An 824-nucleotide genomic window follows, 5' to 3' on the forward strand; every position below is an offset into this window, starting at 1 on the left:
TTGCAAAAGTTAAAACTTCTAGGGCATCTGTGTTGTATTGTCTTCAGACAATATTACCATGCGGGGTTCCTTTCCATTCAATGCAATCATCGAGTGTCATAAGAATATGAAAACTGGTTAAATATTTACTGCTAGTTTCGTGTATTTCGTACTGACCAGTTTCAGTCTACATTTTCTGCCTCAGTAACTCTTCATTCTCGTATTGCTTAACAGAGGCTATTTACAGTAAAGTAAATTTTGCTGGCAAAACTAATAACTACAGATACAATATAAATTAAGAGAGAGCAATTTCATTTATTCTGTATTAACCTTAGTGAGTGACCTCTGCTGGCTTGATATTTATTTGATTGTTGTTTTTTGAAAAGTGAAACCGATTGCTCATTGGCTTAAAGGTAATTCAGTTCAATCTTTCAATAATCAAAAATAAATTGCTTGCCGTTTTCTAAATTTTGCATTAAGTTACACTGAGGTTACTCACTGATATTTTTTCTTCTCTTTTTTTTTGAATAACAAACTTTTACTTAACCAGTAATTACATTTAACGTTCCTTTCAAAATTTAGTGTTTCAGAGTGAGTAACTGCAAGTAGTGGGGCAACAAGGACGTGGCCGCAAAGTACCGTTATCCAAGACGGCGGGCGTCACCCCAAGTACCGTTATCCAAGACGGCGGCCGTGACGGAAGTACGTGATGTCAGCTGATCACGCGATTGACGTCAGCTGATGACTCGAGTACCGTTATACAAGATGGCGGCTTTTGGAGGGAAGATAGCAGATTTGTGCTACCTCTACTAACCTAAGAAAGTAAAATGCCCCCCTGACAGCAC

This window comes from Schistocerca americana, chromosome 3 (assembly GCF_021461395.2).
Source record: "Schistocerca americana isolate TAMUIC-IGC-003095 chromosome 3, iqSchAmer2.1, whole genome shotgun sequence".
Classification (NCBI taxonomy): Eukaryota; Metazoa; Arthropoda; class Insecta; order Orthoptera; family Acrididae; genus Schistocerca; species Schistocerca americana.